This window comes from Trichosurus vulpecula, chromosome 2 (assembly GCF_011100635.1).
Source record: "Trichosurus vulpecula isolate mTriVul1 chromosome 2, mTriVul1.pri, whole genome shotgun sequence".
Classification (NCBI taxonomy): domain Eukaryota; kingdom Metazoa; phylum Chordata; class Mammalia; order Diprotodontia; family Phalangeridae; genus Trichosurus; species Trichosurus vulpecula.
Genome location: NC_050574.1, coordinates 341,203,313 through 341,212,193, shown reverse-complemented (window position 1 = coordinate 341,212,193; position 8,881 = coordinate 341,203,313).

The window sequence follows — 8,881 nt, the reverse complement described above, 5'->3', positions numbered from 1 at the left end:
TGCACTCTAAAATTTTTAAAACTATTTAAAATCTTGGGGGATTTTGTGAAAGAAATGTAAAACATTCAAAATCACCCATAGGGGAACCAAACTCTTTAGCCAGTAAATCAGCAGATACTACAAATTTTAGAAAATGTATTTACACATGTATAGTCTATATCAGAATTCTTGCCACCATGGCAGGGGGCAGTGAGGGAGAGAATGAGAAAAAATTTGGAACTCATAATCTTATAAAAGTGAATGTTGGAAACTATCTATACATGTAATTGGAAAAAAATAAAATACTATTAAGTGGAAAAGGTAATTTACGTGTAAGCCAGTTAAATGTGAGAAACTATTATAGAGGAGAGGGAAGAGAGAAAAAAAACTCAAAGAATGAGTGCTGAAGGAAGTTAAGATTGCATTAAGTCTTTCCTGATATCCCAGGCTTCTAGTGTCCTCTCTCATGGTCTATCTTGTATTTAGCTATCTTATATTTTGTTTTTCAGGTGTTTTAGTCATGTCTGACTCTTCACGACCCCATTTGGTGTTTTCTTGGCAAAGATACTGGAATGGTTTGTATTTCCTTTTCCAGCTCATTTTAGAGATGAGTAACTGAGGCAAACAGGGTGAAGTGACTTGCCCAGGGTCACACAGTTAGTAAGTGTCTGAGGTAAGATTTGAACGCAGGAAGATGAGTCTTCCTGACTTCAGGGCTAGTACTCTGTCCACTTTTCCACCTAGCTGCCCTTATATTTATTTTGCATCTATTCTCTGTGTACTGATATAGGCACTTGTGGTCTCTCCTATTAGAATGTACACATCTTGAGAGTAGGGATCTTTTTTATTTCTATCTTGGTATCCCTGGTGTCTAATAGAGTGCCTGGCACATACTAGGCACTTAATAAATGACTATTGATTGATCGTTGTTGAGGAAGGTCTATAGGTTGTGCTCATCATTATCCTCATTATCCACAAACCTTTAAACAATGTTTATCACATGTTGACAGGGGACAACCCTGCCTTAGGTGCTGAGAACATCAACACATGCTTTGGTGGTGAGCTTTTTAATGTTTTTTTTTAAACTGTGAGGAATAAAGTCTGGTCAAAAAATTAGGTGAGGTACAGTAAAGATAAATTGAGTTAAAATAATAAAGTAAGCATTCAGGAACATTGGTAAAGTGGAGAAAAAACAACATGTGTCCTCACTCCAAAAAAAGTATATGCTTAAGGGAATGACAGTGAGAAAGTTTTGAAAGGTCTGCATAGCAATAATTACCAAAGTCACATAGTCAGCTATGTGGGACTATTACAAGGGGAAATCTGGTGGTCATACTAGAACTGTGTGCAAGTTAGATGGGAAATATAAAGATGATATATGGGGCAAACCTGAGGACTTATTTCTCTGTGGGTGAGGGAATCTATCCTATGTATTATATCCATGGAAAAGGAGGAAAAGCAACAACCAAAAACCAGCTGATTGATTCTTCATCTGACAAAGAGACTGATAGATTTAGAGCCTGAAAGGATCTCTGGTCTTGTGGTGGAAAGAGCTTTAGAATCCAAAGATCTAAATTAAATTATTACTTCTAGCTCTTCATGTGTGGTGACAATTACTGATTGTGAGACCTTGGGCAAATAACTTGATCTCTTCAAGACTCACTTTCCACATCTGTAAAATAGAGAACAATATTATTTAGACTACCTACTTGACAGGGTTATTGGAGATAATGTGCTTTCTTAATCTTAACGTGTTAGAAATATGTGATTTTTTTGTTATCATTCCCCATTCTACTAAGGAAAGGTCCCATGTAGCAGGGAATAAGATATTGGACTTGGAATCAGAAAGGCCTAGGTTCAAATCCTGATTTATATGTTACTAACTGTATGACCATGACTTAATTTCTCTTAATTTCATATCACTTAAATTGATCACTTAATGTCCTTGTTTCTCTTTCCTTATCTATAAAATGAGAGGCTTGGACAAGATAGGATCTCCTGTCTAACTCTAAATCTATGGGCTAAGAAGTACTTTGATGGGCACCAAGTATTTAATGTTGATTGATTGATTTCCACTAGAGTGAACAGATATAAATAATGACAATATTCTCATTCCTATTGATTCAAAGCAAGTGGGCCAGGAAAGGAGGCAGAGATGGTGGAATCATTATTATTATCCTTCCCCAAGGAAGGATAACCAAGGTGACCTATAGATAGGTCAAGTACCCCCTAATCCAAGTGCATGCATCATATGCTTTTCAAGAGTCAAGAGCCCATTCCTAAGCTTAAGTATTCTATTAACATCCATCAAAGTCATAAATAGCTCTCTGGAATTTTTGAAACAGTATTCTCTTCGATGGAGAACACTATGTTTGTTTTATTTCCAAACTTAGAAACTCAGCATGATCAAAACAAAACTTATCATTATCCACTGCCCACAAAAAACTTCCCTCTTCCACACTCCTTTATTTTTGTGGAGAAGACCTCCATTACAACTGTGTCTTCCTCACCCAACATGGCCAATATTTTCCCAAATCTGGTTGTTTCTGCAACCAAAATATCATTCTTGTCTGTTCACAAGGCTTCCACAGTAATTCAGGCCTTCATCATCAATCCCCCAGGCTATTGAAATAGCCTCCAAATTGTCCTCCTTGAATAGAATACCAGGCCTGGAGTCAAGAAGACTCCTCTTGCTGAGTTCAAATCTGTCTTCAGACACTAACTATGTAACCCGGGCCTCAGTTCCTCATCTGTAAAATGAGCTGGAGAAGGAAATGGTAAACCACTCCAGTCTCTTTGTCTAGAAAACCCTAAATGGGGTCACAAAGAGTCAGACACAACTGAAAAATTACTGAACAACCTCTAGTCTCTTCCTGTTCCAATCTATCTTCCACGCTATGCAACCTGGGGCAAGTCACTTAACTTCCCTAGGCGTTATTTTCCTCATCTATAAAATGAAGGATAGCACTAAGTGGTTTGATGATGAGTGGTCTGATGGGAGGGGTGTGAATTAGAGTAGAGAGTGAAGAAGAAAATCCCTTAGTAAGCACAATTTAGATGAATAAACTTTCCAGGTCAAATCCAATTACAATGGGAATTGTGCTTAGTACGTTAGTGATCCAACATTGCTCTAAAAGGCAGATCATACAGCTGAGCTTATATTGGTGCCATATTTTGATTTGGAGGTATGGTTTTAGTTGTTGCAATGGGATTTGGCCTGGAATGTCCTGGCTGTTCTCAACCCATTTTAAATATTGCATGGACAAGAAGGAGATACAAAGCATGAAAGTGGGAAGCCTTCTGCTGATTCCTGGCATAATCAGTCACCAAAAGAAATGAGAATGTTGTGGGAAAGATGTACAGATTCCATTCATTTTAGAGTAAATTTCTTGTTTAAGTAAGAGTTTTCTTCCCAACCTGAGTTTTGAATGGTTTTTCCTTTACTTCCCTATTTTTTATTATATACACTATGTCTCTGTGTATATATGTCTGTGTATCTGTGTGTGTATATACATATATATACACATATATCTATTTATACATATGTCATATATTCATTTAGAATTGATTTATATATGAGAGAGAAGGGAGAGAGGGAGGGGGAGAGAAAGGGAGAGGAAGAGAGACAAAAGGAGAGGGAGAGGGAGAGGTGGGGTGGGGAGAGAGAGAGAGAGAGAGAATACATAAATAAATGAATGAATTCCAATAACTATAATAGATACATAGAAAAATAGATAAAGATAGAAAGATATTCATAAACCCTATCTTTCTGTATATAAGATTTAAGTCATCTATCCATTTGGAGCTTATTCTGGTACATGGTATAAATATTTATTTAAATTTAATTTCTGTCAGACTACTCTCCCGTTTTTCATCAGTTTTTATAAAAAACAGAGCCCCCCCCCTTAACTGTGTATTTGCAGTCTTCATGTGTATGTGTGTGTGTGTTTTGCTGTATCTCATAGGTTTTTTTAAAAATTTGTTAATTTATTTTTAGATTTCAACATTCGCTTCCACAAGATTTTGAGTTCCAAATGTTCTCCCCATCTCTCACCTCCACCACCCCAAGATGGCATGCGTTCTGTTTAACCCTTCCCCCCATCTGCCTTCCCTTCTATCACCCTGCCCCCCTTTTCTTATCCCCTTCCTATTTTCCTGTATGGCAAGATAGATTTTTATACCCCATTGCCTGTTTATCTCTTTTGCCAATTGCATGTAAAAACAATTTGCATCATTTGTTTTTAAAACTTTGAGCTCCACATTCTCTCCCTTCCTCCCTCCCCTCCCCAACTCGTTAAGAAGACAAGGAATTTGATACAGGTTATACACGTGTAGTCATGCAAAAAACTTCCATAATAGTCGTGTTGTGAAAGACTAACTATATTTCCCTCCATCCTATCTTGCTCCCATTTATTCTATTCTCTCTTTGACTCTGTCCCTCCTCAAAAGCGCCTGCTTCTGATTAACCCCTCCTTACTTCTATCATCGCCCCCCCTTTCTTATTCTCTTCCCCCCTACTTTCCTGTAGGGCAAGATAGATTTTCATACCCAATTCAGTGTGTACATGTTATTCCCTCCTTAAGCCAAATCTGGTGAGAGTAATGTTTAATCATTCCCTCTCACCTCCCCCCTTTTCCTCTCCATTGTAAAAACTTTTTCTTGTCTCTTTTATGTGAGAAACTTTATCCCTTCTACCTCTCCCTTTATCCTTCTCCCAGTACATTCCTCTTTCACTCCTTAATTTTATTTTTTAAATATCATCCCTTCATGTTCAACTCATCCTGTGCCCCCACCCGTTTGACTTTAGTGAGTCCCTTATGATTTCTCTTTCTTGTTTACCTTTTCATGATTCTCTTGATTTTTGTATTTGAAAGTAAAATTTTCTCTTCAGCACTAGTCTTTTCATCAAGAATGTTTGAAAGTCCTCTATTTCTTTTTTTGATCATTCCTTTCAGGTAGTCCAATAATTTTTAAATCATCTTTTCTGAATTTGTTTTCCAGGTCATTGGTTTTTCCAATGAGATATTTCACATTGTCTTCCATTTTTTCATTCCTTTGGTTCTGTTTTATAAAATCTTGATTTCTCATAAAGTCACTAGCTTCCACTTGCTCCAATCCAATTTTCAAGGTAGTATTTTCTTCAGTGGTCTTTTGGACCTCCTTTTCCATTTGGCTAATTCTGCCTTTCAAAGCATTCTTCTCCTCATTGGCTTTTTGGAGCTCTTTTGCCATTTGAGTTAGTCTATTTTTTAGTTGTTATTTTCTTCAGTATTTTTTGGATCTCCTTTAGCAAGTCATTGACTTTTTTCACGGTTTTCTTGCATCACTCATTTCTCTTCCCAATTTTTCCTCTACTTCTCTTCCTTGCTTTTCCAAATCCTTTTTGAGCCTGAGACCAATTCGTGTTTTTCTGGGAAGCTTTTGATGTAGGCTCTTTGACTTAGTTGACTTCTTCTGGCTGTTTGTTTTGGTATTCTTTGTCACCAAAGAAAGATTCCAAAGTCTGAGTCTGAATCTGAATCTGAGTCCATTTTGCTGCCTGGCAATGTTCCCAGCCAACTACTTGACCCTTGAGTTTTTCATTGGGGTATGACTGCTTGTAGAGTAGAGAGTACTTTGTCCCAAGCTTGAGGGGCTGCACTGCTGTTTTCAGAACTACTTCTACACAGCCAGCTCTGCCACACCAGCACTCCTGCTCCCCCAAGAACTGCCAACCAGAATTGTGGTCCAGATCCAGCCAGGGCAAAGCAGGCTTTGCACTCCAGCTCTAATCCTCCACTTAATTCCTCCCACCAGGTGGGCCTGGGGCAGGAAGCAACTACAGCTGTAGCTCTGGAAGCAGCCTCAGAGCTGCACCACCTCTGCCAGGCCCAGGGTGGTGGCCAACTGCAAACTCCTTTCACCCTGTCCCAGCTTTTCCCATTAACCTGCTCTGTTGTCTTTGGTGTTTGTGGGTTGAGAAGTCTGGTAACTGCCACAGCTCAATGATTCAAGGCCCTATGGCCTGTTCTGCCTGGATCCCAATCTGGTTGGTCCTAGCACAGCCAACAGTGGGCTCTGCTCTGCTCTGCTCTGCTCCACTCCTAGCTCCATGCAATAGACCCTTTCCAGCCACCATCCAGGCTATCCTGGGCTGGAGCCCTGCTTCTTTCTGCTATTTCCTGGGTGTTTAGAGGGACCTAGGGGAGAGCTTAAGCAAGTCCCTGCTTTCCAGCCACCACGTTGGCTCCACCCTCAAAAGTCCTCTATATCATTGAATGCCCATTTTTCTCCCTAAGTATTATACTCAGTTTTGCTTGGTGGGTGACCCTTGGTTATAACCCTAGTTCCTTTGACCTCTGGAATATCATATTCCAAGCCCTCCTCTCTTAATGCTAAATCTTGTGAAATCCTTATTGTTTTTCATTCTTTTCATTTTGTTTTATAATATCTTGATTTCTCATAAAGTCACTAGCTTCCACTTGCTCCAATCTAATTTTCAAGGTAGTATTTTCTTCAGTGAGCATTAGGACCTCCTTTTCCGCTTGGCTAATTCTGCTCTTTAAGGCATTCTTCTCCTCATTGGCTTTTTGGAGCTCTTTTGCCATTTGGGTTAGTATATTTTCAGAGATGTTATTTTCTTCAGCCTTTTTTGGGTCTCCTTTAGCAAGTCATTGACTTATTTTTCATGGTTTTCTCGTATCACTCATTTCTCTTCCCAATTTTTCCTCTACGTCTCTTCCTTGCTTTTCCAAATAGTTTTTGAGCTCTTCCATGGCCTGAGACCAATTCACCTTTTTCTGGGAGGCTTTGGATTTAGGCACTTTGACTTCATTGTCTTCTTCTCATTGTATGTTTTGATCTTCCTTGTCACCAAAGTAAGATTCTAGACTTTGATATTTTTTCCCATTGTTTGCTCATTTTCCCAGCCAATTACTTGACTTTTGAACTCTTTGTCAAGGCAACACTCTGCTTCTAGTGTGAGGAGTGTGCCATCCCAAGCTTTAGGGGTTTTGTGTAGCTGTTTTTAGAGACACTTCTAGGAACCTGTAAATTTTTAGCTCTTCCAAGGTGGTATGATTAAAGGAAAGGTGTTTACTCCTCTCCTGTCCTGTGCTCTGGTATGAGAGTGACCATAAGCACTCCTCCCTGCCTTGGAACTGTGGGGAGGATTTATTCTCCACCACCACCACAAGCTCCACCAAGCCAGCACTCTTCCTTGCCCCAGGATTGCCACATAGTACTGGGACCCAGTTGGAAGCACAGGCAAAGAAAGAGAATCTTGCCTTAGAGCCAGCAAAGATATCCCTGCAATCCCCTTCTGATCAGCTGCTCAATCTCCCCATAGTCTGTGGGCTGAGAGCTCCTGCAAGAGCCACTTCCTCTGCAGTTGCTACCACTGGCACCACTGCTACTGGCCTGGGCCTGGAGCCTGGACCTTGATCCTCTCTCCATCAGGTCCAACAGACCTTTACTACTGACCTTCTAGGCTGCCTTTGGTGTTTGTGGGTTAAGAAGTCTGAAACCATCACAGGTGCCAGTAATTCAGTGCCCAGAGGCTTGTGCCTGCCATCTGTATCAGCACAGCCCACGCTGGACTGTGCTCTTCTCTCAGACTGGTGCAACAGACCTTTCCTTTCAACTTTCCAGTTTGTCTTGGGCTGGAAAGTTGTTTCACTCTGTCATTTTGTGGGTTCTGCTGCTCTAGAATCTGTTTAGTCATTTTTTAAAGGTATTTGGAGGGGGTTGGGGGAGAGCTCAAACAAGTCCCTGCTTTTACTCTGCCATCTTGGATCCACCCCACTTATAGGTTTTGATCAGTCTTCATGTTTAATATCATTCTCTATGTTCAGTTGACTCTGGATCTTTTTGGCCTCATCAGTTCCATGAACAAAATTTTTATGAGTATAATCTACACATGCACTAACTATGGCAATTCTTGACACATATTTCAGAAGGGACTAGGGAGGCTTTTGCAAATGATATTCTATAGTTAGTCACATCTTTATAGTTGTACAATTGAATTAAAATATAGAGAATACAAGGAACCATTGTTTGTGGTTGAGAATAATGTTCTCCTTCAATAAAGTCTCTCCCAATACATGTTAAAATAATGCAAGATTTCTTGAAAGATACAACAATGAGGATAACATTTTTATGATCCTCTCATATTAGGACCAAATGAGTCATAAAACAAGGACTGTGTAGTCACCAAAGGAAATTGCCAATATTATAGCTGATATCTATCACAGAGTCCTCTATAGATGGCCTGGTCCTACAGACATTCCTCTTTACAGAGGGCTTAACTTTGAGTACATCCAAACCCAAAGCTTCCAAATAAAATCTAATATCACTCAAAGAAATTCAGCTAACTATCCACAAAAGAAAACAAAGTCGATGAGTAATATTTATTGTTCAGATAATTATATGCAATTGGATGGACAGCCCATAGAGCTGTTCTATAATTACAAAGATTATTGGTGGACACTCTAAATGGACAATGAACTCAGTCCAGAATTAAACAGGATGAGAAAAGGCGTCAGAATTTATTGTCTCTGGGAATTTTTAAAAGGTTAATGCTTTTTCCCCCTTCTCTTTTCTTTCTTTTCTTTTTTTTTTTTTAAAGGGCAGGTAGGTGACTCAGTGTATAGAGCAGTGGGCTTAGGGTCAGAAAAACCTGAGTTCAAATCTGGCCTTAGTCACTTACTTGCTATGGACCTTGGACCTCTGTTTGGCTCAGTTTCCCTATCTGTAAAAATAGGATTAATAATAGTATCCATTTCTCAGAATTGTTTTAGTATCACATGAGATACTAATTGCAAAACAGTACAGTGCCTAGAACATATGAAGTACTATTAATATTTATCTCTTGTTCTTGAAAAGGACATATAAATATTAACTATTATTACTATGGAATTTTGTC